Source organism: Dasypus novemcinctus, chromosome 14, assembly GCF_030445035.2.
Source record: "Dasypus novemcinctus isolate mDasNov1 chromosome 14, mDasNov1.1.hap2, whole genome shotgun sequence".
In the NCBI taxonomy this organism is placed as follows: Eukaryota; Metazoa; Chordata; class Mammalia; order Cingulata; family Dasypodidae; genus Dasypus; species Dasypus novemcinctus.
Window position 1 is genome coordinate 62,058,546 of NC_080686.1, and position 23,121 is coordinate 62,081,666.

The 23,121-nt window shown below is 40.7% G+C and overlaps 1 protein-coding gene across 4 annotated transcripts in view; it reads left to right on the forward strand.

Annotated features, from left to right (window-relative positions):
• VPS13B (vacuolar protein sorting 13 homolog B) overlaps positions 1-23,121 on the forward strand; it is a 1,042,333-nt gene that overhangs the window by 502,352 nt on the left and 516,860 nt on the right. The gene's annotated exons all lie outside the window — the stretch shown is intronic.

Genomic DNA, 23,121 nt, shown 5'->3' on the forward strand with positions numbered 1-23,121 from the left:
ATTTACGCTTTTACCCACATTCCCATATATAATTCAGTACTGTTAATTGAAGTAACACTGTCGTGCTTCTGTCACTGGAATCCATTTCCAAAACTTTATAATCAATACAAATAGAAATTCTGTATAAATTAAGCGTTAACTCTCCATCCTCTACTCCCAACCCAGTACCTCATTATCTATATTTTAGATTCTAACTCTATGAGTTTGTTGACTCTTATTTTGTATCAGTGAGAACATGCAATATCTGTCCTTTTTTATCTTGACTTATTTCACTTAACATGATGTCTTCAGTGTTCTTCCATGTTGTCTGTGTATCCAGACTTCATTCCAGTTTATGGTTGACTAATACTTCATTGTATGTATATACCACATTTGATTTATCCATTACTAGTTGATGGACTCTTGGGTTGCTTCCCTCTTTTGGCCATTTGTGAGTAATGCCACTATGAACATTGGTGTACGCATATCTCTTCAAGTACTTGCTTTTCAGTTCTTTTGGATATCTACCTAAGAGGGGATAACCAGGTTATATGGTAATTCTATACTTGGTTGGCTTTCTGAGGAACTGCCAAAGTGTCTTACCCAGCAACTGTACCATTTTACATTCCCCAGTAATGAATAAGTATTTTCACACCTTTTCTAGTCCTTGTAGTTGTCTATTTTTTGTTTGTTTTTAATAGTTGCCATTTTAGTGGATGGTATCTCATCATGGTTTTGATTTGCACTTCCTAACAGCTAATGATGTGCATCTTTTCATGTTCTTTTTTAGGCATTTATATAACCTCTTAGGGGATGTCTATTGAGGTCTTTTTGACCACTTTTTAGTTGGTTATTTGTCTTTTTATTGCTGTGATATAGGAATTCTTTATATATTCTGGATAATAAATCCTTATCAGATTATGTGGTTTCCAGATTTTTTCTCCCATTGAGTAGGTTGTCTTTTCACTTTTGTGCTAAAGTCCTTTGAATCACAAAAGTTTTTAATTTTGATGAGATCTTTATTTTTTCTTATTTTGCTTATGCTTTATTGTAAAATCTAAGGAACCATTGTCTAATACAAGATTCTCAAGATGCTGCCCTATATATTTTTTTAGGATTTTTACAGTTTTATGTTTCATATATCTTTGATCCATTTTAATTTTTGTATATGGTATGAGATAGGAGTCTTCTTTCATCCTTTTGCATTTGGATATCCAGTTCTCCCTGCACCATTTGTTGAAGAGAATTTTCTTTCCCAGTTGGACTTGGCAGACTTGTCAAAAATCAAATGGCCATGAATTGTGAGAAGATAGTGTCAGGACTAGTGGGCACAGCTCAATGCTGTCATAAAAACAATGGAGAAAGAGCCAAAAGCTGTCTGTCTGAGGAACCTGTTTTGAGGGTCAGCAGACCAGAATAGTGCTACATAAATCCCAGGAGGATGAGGGACATAGAGATGAAGATGCTGACAAAAAAAATCACTGTGACCAGGAAGAGCTCCCCTCACCCACCCCAAGATATTAAGCTGGGGTAAAACCTCTGACTCATGGCAGCCTACTGAGAGGGTAACAGACATCTTCCTCCCTGTCAGCTGTTTCAAGGGAAAGGGGAGGGAGAGTCAAGGTGTTTTTCTTTAGAGAATTTGGCCAGCAGAGTCTGCTTTGAATCTAGGCTCTGGAGATTTAACATAGGAACAAAGGAAAACCCAGGCTGAAACACCTCCACAGAAAGGTGCACTGTCGAGTATCATCTGCTGGCTGATCTGGAAATTGCATATACAAAAACTATTCTCAGTTCTCTCTGTATCCTACCCCTGGGAGAAAATCCGTGCCCCACTAGTGACTCCTTTGCCCAATTTTGATACCTTAAGCTGGGCAATTTTAAAGACTTAGAATAAATTGTACCAAATATCAGAGAAGAGCTGTGGGGAAAAAATAGCCAATTTATGGCTATCAGATTACATTCACCAACATATTCTCATACCTAGACATCAGCAAAAAATTACAAGCCTTACTAAGAAACAGGAAGAGATGGTCCAGCCAAAGGTACTAACCAAATATCCTGAAGAGATACATGATTTAAGACAATTAATCAGTGATAATCATACAACTCATCTAAATCACATCAAAGATTTTAAAGAAAATATGACTTAAGAAATAAAGGATATTGAGAAGACACTGGGTAAGCATAAAGAATAATTTCAAAGCCTGCAAAGGAAAGTAACAGAGCTTTATGGGAATTAAAGAGACAATGATGAGATTAAAAATACCTTAGAGGCACGTAAGAGCAGATTTGAAGGATTTGAAGACAGAATTATTGATTTTGAAGACAGACTGTCTGAACTGGAAAAGACAGGAGAACAGAAAGAGAAAAGAATGGAAAAAAATGAACAGTCTTAAGGAGTTGAATGATAACATGAAATGATAAATATTCATATTATCAGTCCCAGAAGGAGAAGAGAATGGAAAAGGGGCGAAAGAATATTTAAGAAAATAATGACCAAAAACTTCCCAACCCTTATAAAAGACATAAATATCAATATCCAAGATACTGCACCCAAAAAAGAATAAATTCAAATAAGCCTACCCTGAGACACCTATTTTCAGAATGACAAATATCAGACATAAAGAATGTATTCTAAAAGCAGCAAGAGAAAAGCAAAGCATCACCTACAAGGGAAACTTGACCCGGCCCACGGGTCAACTGAACTGGAACCTGAAGAAGGGAGTGAGAATGGGGGAGACAAGAGACGCGAAGAAGGGAGACAAGACAGGATTCTGATCAAGTCTCGTTTATTGAGGGTCAATCAAGGGTATTTATAGGCAGGAATGAAGGAAGTGGTACGTACTGGCATTAGCGCATGTGTCGGTAAATGATTGGGTAACTAGATTGCCGACTTTCCCACCATGCGCATGCGCAGATGGTTGTTTGGCAACGTCCGCAGAAAGACTTTCGCGCGCTTTAGGGAGTGCCCAATCGGAGCCTGGGGGAGTGGCGCGAGGATGGAGAAATAGAAACTTAACTGGGTTAGTACCTAAGATGGCGTTCAGTAACAAGATGGCCGATACAATACCAGTGCCAGAGGTAGCTTCCCACAGGTCCCCCTTTCCTTTTTTATTTTTAGCAGAAAGGGAGGACTGACAAGACGGCCTGTTCTGGGGGGACTGTGCCTGTCTTAGGTCAGGGCCAGCAATCAGACGGCAGCATTGGACCTTATCCGTCATTGAGAATCGTGGCAGCGAAAGGCCACGTCTCTGTCTTAGGTGGTTGCCACCATAAGAATGCCTTGCCCAGTTGCCCGTCATTGACTAACCAGTCCAGTGCCTCAGAAAATACTGACGAGATATTATGGTCTGGGATCAGGCCTTTTGGCCAAATCCATTTGCAAGTAGTGGTCAGACCCTTCGTCGCAGTCGGCCATGTCCAGTCTATGATAATGGACCTGGATGGGCTGCATTTTTATGGCATCCAGTTGTTGCTTTAGAAAGGCCATAATTTTGTTAAAGAGAATAAGTCCTAGCGATAGGAGTATTAATAAGCCAAGCACTGGTCCTAAGAAGGGGAGTAAATAAGGTAGTAGTCCATTCAGCCCACTCCACAAGGGGTTGTCAGCCAGTTCCTTTCTTCTTTTTTGCAGGTCTTCTTGCAGCCTCTTGATCTTGTCCTGAACAATGCCAGACTTATTGGCATAGAAGCAGCATCGCTTCTGTAGAGCTAAACATATGCCTCCATGCTCAGCGGTTAACAAATCTAATCCTCTTCTGTTTTATAATACTACTTCAGCTAAGGAGTTAACCTGGTCCTGGATATCTAGTATGGTGCCCGACAAAAGTTGGACATCTTCAATTAATTGTCTGGACAATTTTGTATATTGAGTGATAGATATACCCAGACTGGTAGAGCCAGTGGCTAAAGCTCCAGTAATACCTAACATGGCTAACAAGGGAATAAGTTGCACGGCCCTCTTGTGACGGCTGGCTATGAAGTCCAATCTAGGTACCGGTACAGGTTCATCCCCTGGTATAACATAGATGTCGGGGAGGAGGATAGCCGGAGCACATAGTCCCGTCCAATTAGAGGGTAGAAATGTATAGGCAAGGTTATCACCACAGACGAAAACTGAACTATTTACTGCACAAAGAGAATGAGATACGTTAATGATATTCTCACATGTGAGAAAGCCGACAGCACCTAAGTCAATTTCATAACCGTCATTCTGCAATGGGGCGAGTACGCAGAGGGGGCTATTTTGAAAAAGTGGTTGTACTCTAATAGGTAATGAAATGGGGCAGGAGTTATTGTGATAGGTAATATTGGCAATATTGGGTGTTTGAATAGCTAGAGGTCTCGGGACCCCCATGTGTAAGCATAGCCAACAGTCCTGGGTAAGGCTTGGGTTGGAGTCATTAAGCAATTTAAAAGTAGTTTCAAGAATATTAAAGGTTTGAGTGTCTATATCCAAGCTCTCGGTTTTAGGTAAGGCTAAAGGATGGTAGTCAACATGGGCACAAGTTGCGTGCTAATTCTAACAGTTTTTTTGGACTATATGTTGTCTGGCCTGGTCCTGTGGGCCGCCTCCGTCCGACATATGCACGGGAGGTGTTTTAGACCAGCAAACCTTACTTCCTTTTGTATCTGGTTTGCAGGGGGCTTGGGCATATTTATAAGAACTGCCTAACACCTGGGGTACGACACTCCAGTCTCCTCCAAGTGTGCCAGGAGAGGTTTTAGTTAGTGTGGCAGTATAGACAGTTTGATTAGTTTTCTCGTCCATGCAAGTTTGTACTGAGCTGTAGCAGGTGCTGTAGACAGCTTCTAGGATAGACTCACACTTACAAAGCCCAGGGCAGCCATTGGCAGGATTGGTTTTAGGATGGTTTATGCAATACCATGTTCCCTTTTTATATCCCCCGATATCGCTTTGGGGGAAGATCAGGTAGGCGGTCTTTGACCCACAGTTAGCCTGCTGCATAGATGGTTGCTGCTGCTGGGCTGAAGGAATAACGGCCACTGTGCCTCCCTGGCAACTACAGGGTTTACCATAGAGCTTTTCAAACAGTTGTTCTTTGGAGACATGGGGTCCCATGCCTCCATGAGTGACGGCCAAAAAGCAATACAGCGTCCATATCTTCAGGCACAACGTTTCAGACTGCGTCATTATCTGCAAAGGAAAAGATAGTATTCTCTCAGGGAGAATCCTCCGCCCTGGAAAGATCATTATTGTCTATTTGTTTAACTAATCTTTCTGGCAGCCATCTGGCTGCGTCCAACTCCTTAGAGTAAACACAAGCTGACCCTCTGCCCCGTATTAGGACAGGATCCGGTCCATGCGAGGTACCATCCATAGGGTCCTTCCATAGGACCGTAGCAAAGCTTTTATTAGAATCGGTATGCCAGAAGCATTCGGCCATGGAGCACCCGTCTTTGTCCAATGTTAAAAAATTTAAAATTAAGAGAGAATGTGATAATAAGTTCCTGGGGGATCCCTTCATAGGGTACCATTCCCCCCTTTTTATTTTTTCAATAGTATTTTTCAGGGACATGTGTGCTCTTTCTACTATGCCTTGTCCCTGTGGATTGTATGGTATACCTGTGGTATGTTTGATTTTTAATTGCTGGCAGAACCTAGTGAACATATGGCTAACATAGCCGGGGCCATTATCTGTTTTTATTTGTTGTGGGGTTCCCAGGACTGACATGGTTGTTAACACATGAGCAATGACATTTTTCCCTGCTTCCCCTGTTTGCGGAGTGGCAAAAATGAATCCGCCGAAGATATCAACGCTAACATGGACATATTTTAAATTTCCAAATTCAGGAATGTCTGTCACGTCCATCTGCCAAAGAGCGTTAGGTACTAAACCTCGGGGGTTAACTCCTAGATGAGGTGTGGGCAGGAGGGGTAAGCAAGAAGGACATTTTTTAACAATTTGACGAGCCTGTTCTCTGTTAATTTTGAACATGAGTCTTAAAGTATGTGCATTTAGGTGATGTAATTGGTGAGCTTTGATAGCTTCTGTGACATAATTGTGAACGTTAGGATTGGTATTATTTACAGTGAGGTCAGCATAGCATATAAGGTGTGTAGCCTGATCAGCTAACTGATTACCTTGGGCTAGGGGGCCAGGAAGATTGGAATGGGCCCTGAGATGACCAATGAAGAACGGGTACGTTCTGCATCGGATGAGAGATTGTAACTGCGTGAATAAGGCCACTGCATCTGAGACATTTTTTATCTGAGCAGCAGTTTCCAGAAGTGGGACTGAGTGAGCGATATAGGCGCTATCAGTAAAGAGATTGAAGGATTTATCCGGAAATGTGGAAAATACTGCTATGACAGCTTGCAATTCTGTAAGTTGGGCAGACTTTGAATAGGCTTGAAATTGGACAACTTCTCCATTGCAAACATAGGCAGCGAGTCCAGAGGCGGACCCATCAGTAAATACTAAGAGGGCATCAGTAGTGGGTTTTGTGGCCGTTCTCACAGGAAAAACAAAATCTTGGGTACTCAAAAAGTGAAGAAATTTGTTGGTAGGGTAATGAGTGTCGATTTGTCCTGCAAAGGACGCACAAGCGATGGGCCAACAGTCGGTAGTTTGCAAAAGCCAATCGACTTGAAGTTTGGTATATGGTTGGACAATAGTATCGGGTTCTTTGCCGAAGTAGCGCTTACTCTGCTCCCTACCTAGACGAATTACGTCAGCAACGGCTTGATAGTATGGATAGATTACCTTTGTGGGTGATGCATGTAGGTGAACCCACATTATAGGAGCAGTTTGCCAGAGCACTGCAGTAGGTGTAAAAGAAGTTTTGCATATGACTAACAGTAGCAGTTGAGTGTAGTCTATAGCGGTAACAAGTTGTGATTGTATAGCTTGTTATACTATTTTAAGGGCTTGACGTCCCTCTTGGGTAAGATTCCTTGGAGAATTGGGATGGGGATCCCCTTGTAAAATGTCAAATAATGGTTTTAAATCTCCGGTAGTTAACTTTAAGTAAGGACGGAGCCAATTTATGTCCCCTAAGAGCTTTTGAAAGTCGTTTAGCATTTTTAGTTTGTCCATCTTAAGTTCAACCTTCTGATTTGTTATTTTATTTCCTGTTATCTGGAACCCCAAGTAGGTATAAGGGTCCTTCAATTGTACCTTTTCAGGGGCTATTTGAAGTCCTCGGGATATTAAAGCCTTTTCTATATCATGATAACATTTTAAAACATCCTGTCCGTATTCCCCAGCCATCAAGATATCATCCATGTAGTGTATGATGTAAAGGTTTTTCCATCTAGTCCTAACACTTTGTATAAGCTGAGCCTACGAACTTTTGGCATAAGGTAAGTTTATTGGCCATGCCTTGGTGCAGGACTCCCCATTGATACCTTTTCATGGGCTCCCTGAAGTTAATGGACGGGAGGCTAAATGCGAAGCATTTTTGATCTGAAGGGTGTAAAGGAATGGTGAAAAAGCAATCTTTTAGATCTATGATGATTTTGTAATAATTAAGAGGAATGGCTACAGGGGACAGTAGACCAGGTTGTAGGGCTCCCATGGGTATCATAGTTCTATTTACCGCCCTCAGATCTTGTAACAGTTGCCATTTTCCTGATTTCTTTTTCATAACAAAAATAGGGGTATTCCAGGGTGAGTTACTTTCAGAGATGTGGCCCGCTTCCAATAGTTCCTGTACTAACTGTTGCGCAGCCTGTAATTTCTCAGAAGATAGAGGCCATTGATCGACCCACACAGGTTCGTTTGATAGCCAAGCAATTTCGTCTGCCTGGGGTACAGGGGAATCAATGACCTCTAGGGTAAATTTCCTAATCCCTTTTTGTCACACTGCCCCTTAATGAGTAAGGGTTGAGAAATACCCGATTCAGTCTTTCCTAATCCTTTACCTGGTTTAAATCCCTGTGAAAGCATCTGCGCTGTAACTATATCATTGGGACTGTACATGAGAAGTCCTAATTGAGAGAGCAAGTCCCTTCCCCAAAGGTTAATGGGGAGCCCTGACATAACATAGGGTTTATAGTACCTTGATTTCCTTCTTTGTCCCTCCAAGTTAATCTTAGAACTTTTCTCCGGATTTTTACTCTGGCCTATGCCTCTTAAATTTGTTAATGTGGGAGAAAGGGGCCACTGGGGTGGCCAGTCTTCCCTCTTTAGGATGGTAACATCTGCGCCAGTATCTACTAGCCCATTGAACTCTTTTCCATCCAGCCATAAGGTCATCGTAGGCTTGGTGGTTGTGATAGCTTGTGCCCAGTATGCATCAGAGGAACCAAATCCTCCTGTTCCATGCTTATTGCATTTAATTTGATTATTTGTATCTAGCAATGGAAGCAGCAATAGCTGGGCGATCCTTTTCCCTGAAGGAATAGTGGTAATATTCTGTGGAGAGGCTGCCATGATTTTTATTTCCCCTGTATAGTCGTTATCAATGATACCTGGAGAAACTAAGAGTCCATCAGTTATGGAGCTACCGCATCCAATTATCAACCCGAAGGTTTTTTTTGGCAAAGGACCAAATATGCCTGTTGCTAAAGCTTGCACTCCCTTTGTGGTGTTAGTACTGTGTGGGTAGTGGCACAGAGGTCCAATCCTGTGCTCCCTGGGGTGGCTCGACAGAGCCTTGAAATGGATTGTTGCTGGCTGGAACAAAGCTGATAGCCCCATAAACTTGTTTGGGTTTGGGGGCCTGGGGCTGGCTCTGATTCCCGTTTCCCTGGGGGGGAGGTAAAGGCTGACCCTGAGCATCAGTTTTTGATTTATACTCATTAGCCCAGTGCCTTCCTCGTTGACATCGAGGACATAACCTAGGAGTAACGCTTTTCCCTCTTGTAAGCTTTTGACCCTTGCAGTTTTTAGCAAAGTGGCCCTCTTCACCACAGGTGAAGCATTTCCCTCTATTTTGCTGGGCCAGATACTGTTTAACTGTAAACCCTTGTAGGGCTGCCGCCATTGCTAGACCCTGTTGATATGCAGCTCCTATGTCTGAGCACAATCTAATATAGCCAGACAAATCTGTCTTTTTTCTGTACAGGCGGATTGTGGCCTGGCAAACGGCATTTGCATTTTCATAAGCTAATTGTTTTACAAATTCAGTGCCCGCTTTGGCGTTTCCAAATATTCTTCCCGCAGCTGTTATGAGCCGATGCACGAAATCCGCGAACGGCTCATCTGGCCCTTGTTTGATACCAGTAAGGGAAGAACTAAGGTCTCCTTTGGTGGGTAGTTTTCTCCAGGCCCTAGTGCCTGCAGTTTGAATTTGAGCAAATAAGCCTGCATCGAATTGCATTTGGGTTTCGTTGGAGGCATAGTTTCCTTCTCCTATCAGCATATCTAGGATCCACCCGTTGCCGGCCTGCACATTACGTCTGGTGGTATCCTTACAAAGCTCAATGTATTCAGATTTCCATAACAGATAATCCCCCCCAGACAGAGTAGCGCGGGCGATGGTATGCCAGTCGATGGGTGTGAGCCAGTTTTCGGTGATTGTTCTAGAATAGCTAGGGTATAGGGAGCGGTAGCTCCGTACTGGGAGACCACAGTTTTCATTTCTTTAATGAGTTTAAAGTCAAAGCCGTTATGGTGTCTCCAGGCCTGATTCTGGTCATCTGTGGTTTCAGTTACAAGAAAAACCTCGGGTTCACTTAAGGTAGTTAAAGGATTAGAAGCCTGGGGGTTCCTTAACGCCGCTCCTCACACGGGTGGCTTGGCGCGGGGCTCTATATATTTAGTTTCACTTTTAGCTTTTCCTGTTTGCAGCTTTTCTAATTGGGATATAAGTTCTTGGTGCTCTTCCTCTAACTGGATTTGTTCTCTCAATCTTTCTATCTTTTCTAACAAATCCTGTTTTGGGTCCACTACTGGCATTACTACAGGTGGAGCTGAAGTGTAAGAGCTGTACGGTGGGGGTTGCTTTAGAAGAGGCAGGCATTCCGGACTATTACAACTCACCACTTCTTTGTCAGGATTATCTGAATCCTCATCAGACTACTCATAGTCAGCACTTACTTTAAAACCTTTAAGGTCAGGATATATTCCCTTTCGGTGTTGAGTTTCTAACTTCCTTTGACTTTTCTCTCTTTTCCCCTGGCCTTTGGGGGATGTTAGCTCCGATTTCTTGTTCTCAGCTTTAGGTTCTGTCTCTGCTTCGCTATCTAGCGAGATTAGATCCTCCTCCTGATTGGGGCTCTTGTGTGTAAATGAAGAATCACCTTTGGCGTTATTTGTACATTTGTCATGGTCCATAGCCTCTTGGCCCTTTCCCTGCCCATTTTGTAAGATTGCCTCGCCTTTTTCGACAACAGCTGCTACTACACTGTCTTTATGGCGAACACTTAGGATTTCATTTATAAGGTTCCAATAGGAAAAGGCGGTAACGGGGATCTTTTCAGGCCCAAAACTATGATAAAAGTCCTGTAAAGCATCTCCTACTCTCCTCCATCTTTTTTCATCTATAGTTCCCTCCTGTGGAAACCAAGGCCAAACCTCTTTTAAGAATTCAAAAAACTTTAGCAACTGCTTTACTTTTACCTTTACTCCTCGCGTCTTTAAAACATCTCTAAGACCCTCTACAAAGGCCTCGTGCTGACTCATTTCTTGTCCCATCATCGCCAATCACTTACCGAGGTTCAACTGTGAGGCAGGTTCCCTCGCAGCGACCTCTGTATTTTCAACTCCTCTGCCGGCTTCTCGATCAGCATTCTTCACTTCATCCCTCGTATTCAGGTCCCTGTTCGGGCACCACTTGATCCGGCCCGTGGGTCAACTGAACTGGAACCTGAAGAAGGGAGTGAGAATGGGGGAGACAAGAGACGCGAAGAAGGGAGACAAGACAGGATTCTGATCAAGTCTTGTTTATTGAGGGTCAATCAGGGGTATTTATAGGCAGGAATGAAGGAAGTGGTATATACTGGCGTTAGCGCATGTGTCGGTAAATGATTGGGTAACTAGATTGCTGACTTTCCCGCCACGCGCATGCGCAGATGGTTGTTTGGCAACGTCCGCAGAAAGACTTTCACGCGCTTTAGGGAGTGTCCAGTCGGAGCCCGGGGGAGTGGCGCGAGGATGGAGAAATAGAAACTTAACTGGGTTAGTCCCTAAGATGGCGTTCAGTAACAAGATGGCCGATACAATACCAGTGCCAGAGGTAGCTTCCCACAGAAACTCAATAAGATTAAGTACCAACCTCTCATAAGAAACCATGGAGGTGAGAGGAAAGGGGTATGATGTATTTATGGTACTGAAAGAGGAAAACTGCCAGTCAAGAATTCTGTTTCTGGCAAAACTGCCCTTCAAAAATGAGAGTAAGGTCAGCGTCTTCACAGATAAATAAGAACTAGTAAAGTATGTTACTAAAACACCAGAATTACAAGAGATACTAAAGGGAATACAGCAACCTGAAAGGAAAACACAAGGGTTAGCAATTTGGAGAAGAGTGTGGAAATAAAGATTTTTAGGAAGGGTAAGCTAAAGGGTAAGAAGACAGTCAATAGAACAATATGAGAACAGAGAGCCCAAGGACAAAATGGATAAAATAGTGCCTTTACAGTAATAATATTGAATGTTAATGGCTTGAACTCCCCAATCAAAAGACATAGTCTGATAGAATGGATAAAAAATATGAGCTGTCTGTATGTTGTCTACAAGAGAGCCACCTCAGACATAAGGACACAACCAGGTTATATTAGTCAGCCAGAAGGGGTGCTGATACAAAACACCAGATATCTGCTGGGCGTTATAGAGGGTATTTATTTGGGGTAGGAGCTTACAGTTACCAGGCCATAAAGCATAAGTTACTTCCCTCACCAAAGTCTGTTTCTACATGTTGGAGCAAGATGGCTGCTGATGTCTGTGAGGGTTCAGACTTTCTGGATTCCTCTGGGCTCGGCTCCTCTGTTTTCTCAACAAGGTCAGCTGTAGAAATTATTTAAGTAATATTCCCTTCTTTTCAATTTTTTAGAAAAGTTTGAGCAGGATTGATATCCATTTTTCTTGGAATGATTGGTAGAATTCACCTGTGGAAGCAACTCATGTGTCTGTCAACCAATGGATTAACAAAATGTGATATATACATACAATAGAATATTATTCAGCACTTAAAAGGAATAAAGTTCCTTTTCATGTGGCACTTGGATGAATCTTGATGACATCATGTTGAGTGAAATAAGCCAGGCACGAAAGGACAGATACTGTGTGTTCTCCCTGATATGAAAGAATTAGAATGAGCGAATCTGAAATATTGATTATGAGATACTGGGTTGGGGGTGGAGGATAGAAAATTAATGACTAATTTTTACAGAATTTCTGTTTGTGTTGATTGTAAAGTTTTGAAAATGTATTATGGTGATGGTAGCACAACATTGTAAGTGTAATTAACAGAACTGAATTATATATGTCAATGTGGGTAAAGAAATTTTAGGTTATTTTTCTAGAATAAAAGTTAAAAGATAAAACATCAGACTTACAACACAATAAAGCCTATTATAAATAATGGACTATAGTTAATAATACAATTATAAAAATGCTATTTCATGAATTATAACAAATGTACCAAACTAATGCAAAGTGTTAATAATATGGTGGTATATTGCTCAAATTTTTCTATTCTTTCTGCTCAGTTCTTCTGATTGTATGATTTCAGTTGTCCTTTCTTCTGATTCACAGATTCTTTCTTCTGTCTATTCAAATCTGTTGTTTGCCTCTAGTATATATTTTTTTAAAGATTTATTTATTTTTCCTCCCTCTGCCCCCCATTGTCTGCTTTCTGTGTCTATACACTGTTATGTTCTTCTGTGTCTGCTTGTATTCTCATTAGGCGGCTCTGGGAACTGACCCTGGGACCTTATGGAGTGGGAGAGAGGTGATCATTCCCTTGCACCAACTCAGCTCCCTGATCTGCTGTCTCTTATTGTCTCTCCTCTATGTCTCTTTTTGTTGCGTCATCTTGTTGTGCAGCTCTCCACATGGGCCAACGCTCCTACATGGGGCAGCACTCCTGCTCAGGGCAGCACTACTGTGTGGGGCAGTACTCTGAGCAGGCCAGCAAACTGCACAGAATAGTACTCCGTGTCGGCCAGCTCGCCACATGGGCCAGCTTGCCTTCACCAGGAGGCCCTGGGCATCAAACCCTGGACCTCCTATATGGTAGACAGGAGCCCAATTGCTTGAGCCATATCTGTTTTCCTCTAGTGTATTTTTAATTTCCATTATTGTGACGTTCATCCCCATAATTTGCGTTATGTTTCTTTTTAAACTTTCTAATTCTTCTTTATGCTAACATGTTGTCTTCTTAATATTTTTTACTCTATGTTCCTATTTTCCTTCATTTTCTTGAATTGATTTAGGTGATTTGTGTGAACTTCTATGATTAGTTGTTCCATATTCTTTGTCTCCTCTGAAGCTTTAATTTGTTCCCTTGACTGAGCCATATCTTCTGTTTTTCTTAATATGGCTTGCAATTTTTTGCTAATGTCTGGGTAGGTGATTATTTTGATTTTTTTTTTAAAGATTTATTTATTTATTTAACTCCCCCCCCTCCCCCGTTGTCTGTTCTCTGTGTCTATTTGCTGCGTCTTGTTTCTTTGTCTGCTTGTCATTGTCTGTTGTCTATTGTCTATTGTCATCAGCGGCACAGGAAGTGTGGGAAGCACCATTCCTGGGCAGGCTGCACTTTCTTTCACGCTGGGCGGCTCTCCTTACCGGTGCACTCCTTGCGCGTGGGGCTCCCCTACGCGGGGGACATCCCTGCGTGGCACGGCACTCCTTGCGCGCATCAGCACTGCGCATGGGCCAGCTCCACACGGGTCAAGGAGGCCCGGGGTTTGAACCGTAGACCTCCCATGTGGTAGACGGACGCCCTAACCACTGGGTCAAGTCCATTTCCCTATTATTTTGATATTAACTCTGAAGGTGAGTTTCTCCCTCTTGTCCGGGATTTTAATGTTAATTGGCTTTGTGTGAAGGCTCTTCTTTAATGATTGGTCCAAGTTATTTCAGATCAGTAGAGTAGCCCATGTTGAACTGTTTCAATATTTTTTTAGCTCTTTTATCATCTGTTTTTTGCCCTGGGCATGTGGTGCGATTTTTAATACTGCTCTTTTTGTGCAATTGTTTTACCTCCAGGAGTAAGCTCCCTTTGCTCTATTCCTTTTCCAGAAGTCTTGATCTTTTCTGTTTGTTTTTGTGATGAATTTTCTCCTGTGCTACTAAGATTTGTTAAAATTCTCTCCCTCACTAAGTGTCCCCTTTTCCTTTCACATTTCAATTTTGGGACCCATCTGTCCTGCAGTAGCTCAGTTCCCTGCCCCTTTTATTTTTCTCTCAGGCTTTTCTGCCTCTGGTTTCTTCCCCATTAGTGTATCCCACCGCAGAGACTCAGATGGGGTCAATCCAGAAAGCAGAATCAATCCAGAAAGGTCTCTTTTGCATTTAGCTGGTCCATTAAACAGAGACTGTATTGAGTATGTTAAGCCACCATCTCTCTCTCTCTTTCTCTTTCTTTCTCTCTCTCTCTTCCCTCACTCCCATCCCCCAGGGGTCCTTCTGTATAGCACTCCTCAGTGATTTGTGTTCAGCCCTGGGTCTCTGTGGACTCAGGTCCCTGTGCCTGGATATGCGTGGGTATAGCAGTTTGATATTCTTTATGAATTCCAAAAATGGATATTGGATTATGTTTGTAAACTGGTCTGTCTGAAGTTTCACTTTAACTTAATTAAATTATGATTTGGGCTTTCATTGGGCCGTGTCAATAGGACATCAAGTCCCTACTCCTTGGTGGGTGAGGACTCATAGATAAAAGACAAATGACAAAATAGAGTTGGCAGTTTTGAGCTGGAGCCTGAGAAGTGAAGACACAGAGGAGCAGAGCAGGTGAGCCCAGAGAGGATCGAGCCCCAGGGAGAGAGACAGAGCTGGCACCTAATAGTCTATAGCTGGCCTTGTGGAGAGAGGCAAAGCCTAGAGAGCCTCATAGTCTACAGCTGACCTTGTGGAGAAAACAGAGGTGCTGAGCCTAGAGAGAAATGAGCCCCAGAAAGAGAGGAACCCAGGAAGCCTGAACCCTGGCAGATGTCAGCAGCAATCTTGCTCTAACACATGGCAAAAGACTTTGGTGAAGGAAGTAACTTTATGCTTTATGGCCCAATAACTGTAGGCTTCTATCCCAAATAAATATGCTTTATAAAAACCAACTGATTTCTGGTGTTTTGCATCAGCACTCCTTTGGCTGACTAATAAAGTGGGATTCTAACTGCTGCTATGAGTGGCTGTATAGTCTGCATCCATGACAGAAGGGACCCGGGCTGCCTCTGCGTGACTACCAGTGTGCATGGAGACCTAGTAAGGAAGAGGGATCTGGACTGGCGGGTCCAGGAGGGAAATCTCCTACCTGATTTTGGGGATTATTTTTCTTTTTCTTTGATTCAATTTTTATGAAGTTCTTCTCCAGTCTCTATTGTCCTCCAGAGTTCTAATTAGGTGGGATTTGATCTTTTTTGAGTTGATTCTGAGAGGCGACTTTTCTAGAGGATGTCTTATATCACAATGTTAATGACATCCTATTTACTTAATATTTTATGGATTGAAAATTGTCTTCTTGGTGGCGGACTTGGCCCAGTGGTTAGGGCTTCCGTCTACCACATGGGAGGTCCATGGTTCAAACCCCGGGCCTCCTTGACCCGTGTGGAGCTGGCCCATGCGCAGTGCTGATGTGCGCAAGGAGTGCCCTGTCACGCAGGGGTGTCCCCCCTGTAGGGGAGCCCCATGCGCAAGGAGTGCACCGGTAAGGAGAGCCTCCCAGCGTGAAAGAAAGTGCAGCCTGCCCAGGAATGGCGCCGCACATACAGAAATGACACAAGATGACGAAATGAAAAAAGAAACACAGATTCCCTTGCCGCTGTCAACAACAGAAGTGGACAAAGAAGATGCAGCAAATAGACACAGAGAACAGACAACCGGGGTGGAAGAGGAAGGGGAGAGAAATAAATAAATAAATAAATAAATAAATAAATAAATAAATAAATAAGATAAATCTTTAAAAAAAATTGTCTTCTCACTTTTTTCACTATTTAATATGTAAAAATAATTTAAAAAGTATAGTTTTTTTCTATAGAATTTTCTTCTTTGAATAAAATATAAAAGACTGATACTAGATGTATCTTTATAGAATTTTATGTTCCAGATGGTAATATCCAGTAACCTGGGCCTTCTCCTGCTTAAGTTATAGAAAGTTGCATGAGAAACTTGCTTCTACCTTAACAGTGAGAAAAAGCTAGACAATCAAAAAAAGTAGAATGATTTAAGCCCATCAGAGAGCTGATGTCCCAAATTGACACTATCACAATACCAGTGTTCTAAAATCCTAAATGTGAGAAGCAATTCCTAAGTTAGATAATAGTCTATGCTCCTTTCAGCTTTGGCAGAAAACTAGTAGGAGAAGGATCCCATAGATATGGGTAAGAAGAAAACAATTCAACTTCTAACAATTATTTATAAAAAATGGATTGTGAACTGACATAAGAATGTAACATATCTCTAAGCCCTGCATGCCAATCGATTCTTCAGGCATCCTGCAATGATTTTTCCATGGACCTTTATTTAATGGTCCCTAAAAAAATTGGGGGTAGAGCAGAAGAATAGAGAAAAAACCTCCCTTAAGTAAAGCACTGGGACTTGGATGAAATATAAAACACCACCAGCATTCTGGTCCTTTCCCTGAATAACAGGTTATAGCCCTGTATTAGTCAGCCAAAGGGGTGTTGATGCAAAATACCAGAAATTGGTAGGTTTTTATAAAGGGTATTTATTTGGGGTAGGAACTTACAAATACCAGGCCATAAAGCATAAGTTACTTCCCTTACCAAAGTCTATTTTCTCATGTTGGAGCAAGATGGCTGCTGACATCTGTGAGGGTTCAGGCTTCCTGGGTTCCTCCCTTCCAGGGTCTTGCTTCTCTCTGGGTCCAGAGTTACTCTCTTCCCAGGGCTTGCTTCTTCCTGTGCTCAGGGTTCCTCTCTTCCTGGAGCTTGCTTCTGTTTCCTCTTTGAGCTTGCTTCCCGGGGCTCCAGCTTAAGGCTTCAGTATCAAACTCCAACTTCAAAAACCCTCAACTCTGTCATTTGCCATGCCCTAATGATGTGGTCCAATCAAAGCCCTAATCATAACTTAATCATGCCTAGGTACAGACCAGTTTACAAAATAATCCAATATCTATTTTTGGAATTCATAACTATATCAAACTGCTACAAGCTCTCTACCACTTAAGGAGGAGCAGGAGAACTGACAGAGACCTCTGCTAAGGTTCAGGTGCCTAGGGCTTTTTTAAGTCTGAGAACAGGACAGGAAAATTCAGACAGACCTCTACATACGTAGGTCCCAAGTTCTATTTAAGGGAAGACTATAACCTTGCTTTTAAATTTTTTTTTAAGCTTTGGTTAAATGAATGTGACTGAAGCAACCACAAAACTTATATACAGCTCAACTAGAGATTGGATTCACCTGGTATTCCCCTCTGCTCCAGATCACATGCGTGCACACATATACACACATGTGGCCTGAGAAATAAAGCAGGATGGCCATTTCTAGATGTAAATGCTGTTTATCTCATTCTCTAATGTGATTTGCCCACACTGTATTTATATTCAATAAATAATTATAATATATATTAGAAATCAAGAAATAAAACCAGTCTTAAGAGAACTTAAGTAGTCCAGATTGTCAAATGAAAGATGTACCAGATTTTGAAATTACTCTACAAGGACTTCAAATAACTATGGTAACAGATGTAGTAATAAAAGTGGATATCATGCATGGCATGAATAAAAGGGGAATTAAAGCAGAAAGCTTGAAATTATTAAATAGTCAAATGAAAATGCTAGGAATAAAAAATATGTTATCAGGTGAAGAATTCTTTCAATGGCCTTATCAGAAAACTGAACACAGCAGAGGGTAAAATCAGTAAATATGATGGCAAGTCAATAGAACTATCCAGGGAAACGGACTTTGGCCCAGTGGTTAGGGCGTCCGTCTACCATATGGGAGGTCCGCGGTTCAAACCCCGAGCCTCCTTGACCCGTGTGGAGCTGGCCATGCGCAGCACTGATGCGCGCAAGGAGTGCCGTGCCACGCAAGGGTGTCCCCCGCGTGGGGGAGCCCCACGCGCAAGGAGTGCGCCAGTGAGGAGAGCTGCCCAGCGTGAAAAGAAAGAGCAGCCTGCCCAGGAATGGCGCCGCCCACACTTCCCGTGCCGCTGACGACAACAGAAGCGGACAAAGAAACAAGACGCAGCAAATAGACACCAAGAACAGACAACCAGGGGAGGGGGGGAAATTAAATAAATAAATAAATCTTTAAAAAAAAAAAAAAAAAAAAGAACTATCCAAACTGAAATAAAATATATTTTTAAAAAGAATGAAAAAACAATACTGAGCATCTGAGATCTGAGTTTAGTAATCAAGCACCCTAACATGTGTTGTTGTAGTTCCAAAAGAACAATGAGTCAGAAGAAATAGTTGAAGCTAATGGTGAAGAATTTTCTAAAATATTGAAAGATATACCCACTGCTCCAAGAATCTCAGCGAACTCCAAGCAGGATAAATAAAAAGAAAGCCATATCTAGGTACATCCTAGCCTAACTACAAGAAAACCAAAAATAAGGAGAAATTTTGAAAGCAAGGAGAAAGTAAAGATAGTTATATACTTGGGTACAATGAGAATACAAGCTGACTTCTTATCAGATATTGTAGAGGCCAGAAGACAAAGGAATAACATTTTTCAAAAACCTGTCAACATAGAATTCTATATCCAACAAAAATAGACTTTGAAAATGAAGGCAAAATAAAAATAAGATGAAATTTTTCTGCAAAAGATAGTCACTACAGGATATGCTAAAAGTAGTTCTTTTGGCTGAAAAGAAATGATAACCAAATCTTGACATTACAGGAAGTAATGAACTATACCAGAAAGAGTAAATATGTTGGAAAATATCTGAATACTTAAGAAAAATTTGGCAAAAAAAAAAAAAGCATCAACACGGTCATTTTCATCCCTTGTTTATCAGCTTCTTTTCCTTTTTTCCTTACAATTAAATTTAATATTAAGAGAAACATGTTGTTCTTAACTAAGATAAATTTAGATTAAGATTGAAATACATTGGTTAGATCAGATTTCATTTATTCTTTCAGAAGGTATTTATGGAGTACCTAGTTTGTTGTATACTTTGACCCATCCTGCATCTTATAGATGGTGAGAAAATTTTCTCTGCTGAGAACCTGCATGAGCTTGGAAATGTATTCTTCCTGAGTCACCACTCTAGATGAAAATACAACCTGGTGACGCTTCGATTACAGCCTTGTGAGTCTCTAAGCAGTGTACTTAGTTAAGCCGTACCTGGATTCCTGACACAGAAACTGCAAGATAATAAATGTATGTTGTTTTAAGTTGTTATGTTTGTGTAATTTGTTTTGCAACATTGAAAGCAAATATAGATGGATACAATCAGTGAAAGCATTTATTTGAAATACTGTTGTCTTAGTTTGCCTGACTTTCTTTTGAAACTACCACACAATGGGTTAGCTTAAGCAACAAGAATTTATTGGCTTATAGTTTTGAGGCTAGGAGAAGTCCAGAATCAAACAACTAACAAGGTTTGTTTTCTCCCTGAAGACTGCAGTGTTCTGGTGCTGCTGTCGGCAATCCTTGGGGTACCTTGGTTTGTTTCTCTGCTTTTGGCCATCACACTGCAATGTCCTCTCCTTTCTCTGTCCTCTTCCTTTTTCCACTTACTGTCTGCTACACCTTGTGGCCTTCTCTTTTTAAAGCCCCCAGTAATCCAGATTAAGACCCACCCTGCTTCAGTTGGCCACATCTTAACTGAAAATAATATCTTCAAAAGGTCCTATTCACATCCACAGGGGTGCAAATTAAGATTAGGAATATATATTTCTTGGGGTACTTAATTTAAAACCTGTTAACAACTATCTAATGCAAGAACCAGTAATCTGGGTTTTGACAATCTTTTCCAGTCTCTCTCTTCTGATCATGTTGCCTCTAAGAAATTTAAGAAAAGAGTGGGTCCCTGGGAACCAGGGAGCAAGTGTGGCTTGTCATTCTTTTGTTGTTTTAACTGTTAGCTTGCAGGAAATATAACATTTTCACAGACATTAGCTATGTCTCGCCAATCCCAGCCAGCACGAGGCCTTTAACTGTTCATAATTTCCTAGTAATTCCTTGTGCTGACTCACCTGTCCTCCCCAAGAATTTCCTTTAAAGAAGTGGTGGCATCAGATAGTATAGATGAGGCAACATGAATGCAGGTAAGATTTGGTTAATTTACAATGTCTGTAACTAAAGTCCTGAGAAAATACACAATGTCTAACTCTACCGAAGATGTTGCTGTACATTTATATTTAATATTAATTTTTTTCATCTATAATAAAAAATGAACATAAATCCTTGTATTTCCTTCATTGTATAACACTTCTTCCCCATATAAACACTTCTCCAGGCCCTCATGCAAGATCGAGCTAACTAGTCCTTATGTGCTTTTGCTCCTGATAACTATTTGTGTCTTTTTACTTCATTACATGTAGCTTTTATCATGATAAAATTTTAATCTGAAGAGAGACCCATTACTGAGGGAATGAGAATGGCAACTGTGGATTTCTGTCCAAGTTACATATTCTCTCACAATTTGGTCCAACTCTGTTTGTATTCTTGGTTTATTCTAGTGTGTGGTCACAAGAAAATAAACTTGTGTTTCTCTTAATTCTCTGCAGACCTTTATGTACTCCTCTAATTTCACATTAACACATTCTATTTCTAATAATTATCCCTCATAAAAATAAGTATTCTTTTCCTGATCACTACTACCCAACATCTTATTACATTTTGTTTTAGTAATCTTCCATTAGAGAAATCACTACTCTATTTGGTATTTTTTGTGGACCCCAGAAAATTCTGTTTTTAAAGTGAACCTATTCTTGTGCCTGTAAACTCATTGTAGATGGGACCTTTTGATTAAAGTCATTTAATGGATATTCTGATCAGATCCCTTTTGATTAGATCTTTTCAGTTAAGGACTTTTGACTAGATTGCAGGACCTAGGGTGGGTCTTAATCCTTTTATTGGGGTCCTTTATAAAATGAGGACTAAAAAGCCACAGGCACAGAAAAGGTTATAGAGACAGAGACCCTGAGAGGCTGAGAGAGAGAGTCTGGGAGATGGAATCAGCAGAGCACAGAAGCATGTAAAGAGGCCCGAGAGAGGCTGGAAGAGACAAGGCCCAGAGGAGAGGGGAGAGACAAGTTATATATGCCTCTTGCCCTTGGCTAAGCTTGGGAAGAAGTAAGCCTGAAAGAGAAGGCAGAGACAGGCAGAGCTGCTATTATACCTTGCCATGTGCCTGATCGCCCACTGATGGAACTTAGTAAGACAGCATCTGTTGATGATGCCTTGATCTGGACATTTCCATGGCCTCAGAACTTTAAGCTTTTAACCTAATAAACTCCCATTTTAAAAGCCAACCAATTTCTGGTTGCATTGGCAGCCTTTAGCAGACTAAAACAGTGTTCAAGTATAAGGTAAATAGTGAATTGATCTAATAGTAATTAGCTAATAAAGATGGGCAACTTACTACTTATGGCATATATTTCTATTCCAGTGATTATATAATAGTGATCTTATCTGTCATTCAATTTGAAGATATAAATTACTGTTTGATGTAATATTTTATGGAAAAAGGGAATAATTCAAATATTATCAACCCTTTCTCCAGTACTTTATCTTAAATATCAGGCTTTTTTCTAGCACTTTACTTTAAACCAGCTGTATTCAGGAGTTATTGATATTTTGGTTTCACTAAATTGGGACCGAGAATCATACTTTTCTTTGCATTTTTTCTGAGACTTAGTGTATAATAGATGTTCATGAAGAACTTCTCTTTTGAATTTTGATTTCTAACCTTTTATACAAAATTGATTTTTTTTTCTGTCACTTTATTTTTTAGTATTTTTTATTTTTATTATTTTTTTGCCAGGAGGCCCCAGGGATTGAACCCAGGTCCTCCCATATGGTAGGCAGAAGCCCAATCACTTGAGCCACATCTGCTTCTTTTTTTTTCTTTTTTCAATTTTTCTGCTGTGTTCCAGGGAAAGTACTTTGCTACCAAAATCCTGTAAAATAAGCTTGAATAGAATTTATTCATTTAATGTGTATTTATTGAACTTTAGCCCTGGTGGAACTATTGTAGATCTCTGGGAGCTTATGTGTCTTTTAAAAAATTAATTGCCTATACTTTCCTCAGAAATAATCCTAGGGTTAATGAAGCAAGTAGTAGTATAATCTGAAGGATTGCTACAAGGCACTACTGCTCCTTATATATCCCCCTTTGGCTTTCTGAAATTCTATAAATGCTTTCTGTTAAATGTTATATTTCCTAAAAAGTCCTGTTAAAATATAAATATTTACCTAAGAGCCATAAGAATGTTAACCTTTTAACATCCTACTATAAATTTGTTTATTATTTAAAACCAGCCAATTACCCAGTAATACATTATGGAATGCTCTCTTTTTCTCCATTTATTCCTTTTATTAATTCTCATACTCACACTTAATTTCTTTTAATTTACCATGCTAGTTGCTGAGGAGACAAAGAACCATAGTAGTTATCTTGGTCTGGCAGAAAAAGGCAAAGTGCCATGGTATGAAACATATTGCAGTTAGTCTCTGTTAGAGGTATCCTTTAGAATACTCTTATGATCTAGAAAGAGAAACAGGGATTTCAAGATAAATGTTATTTACTTAAAGGATGCTTAGGACATGCATTCCTGGGTTCAAGATGAGTTTAGATATCATCCAGATGAATATTTAGTGAATTGTAGAAGCACTGGATGACACTATTACATGGACTGAAATAAAAAGTGTTTTTTTGAACTTTACTAAAGTCCTAAAGGTTATTTCAAGAGGACGTAAGTGATTATATAAAAATAACCTCATTCCCCCCTCATCTATTCCACAATTTATGTAATAATTGGGTGTAATTGCCCTTTTGTTGATATTTTTAGCAGTCATGTAACAGGGGACTTAAAAGATAGTATCAAGTTACATGATTACTTGATACCTTTATGAAAATCCTCCAAATTAAGAC